The following is a 264-nucleotide window of genomic DNA, read 5'->3' on the forward strand; positions in this document are numbered from 1 at the left end:
TTTTTTTAATGTTTATTTATTTTTGAGAGAGACAGAGTGTGAGTGGGAGAGGGGCAAAGAGAGAGGGAGACACAGAATCTGAAGAAGGCTCCAGGCTCTTAGCTGTCAGCACAGAGCCCAATGTGTGGCTGGAACCCATGAACCCTGAGATCATGATCTGAGCCGACTGAGCCCCCAGGCTTCCCAATAGAAATGGTGTTTATGGCAGATTCCTTTTCAGAAACATTGAGGTGTCCTGCTTCCACTGTGGTCACTGCCCAGTGG

Source organism: Herpailurus yagouaroundi, unplaced genomic scaffold, assembly GCF_014898765.1.
Source record: "Herpailurus yagouaroundi ecotype Mexico unplaced genomic scaffold, PumYag 162, whole genome shotgun sequence".
Classification (NCBI taxonomy): Eukaryota; Metazoa; Chordata; class Mammalia; order Carnivora; family Felidae; genus Herpailurus; species Herpailurus yagouaroundi.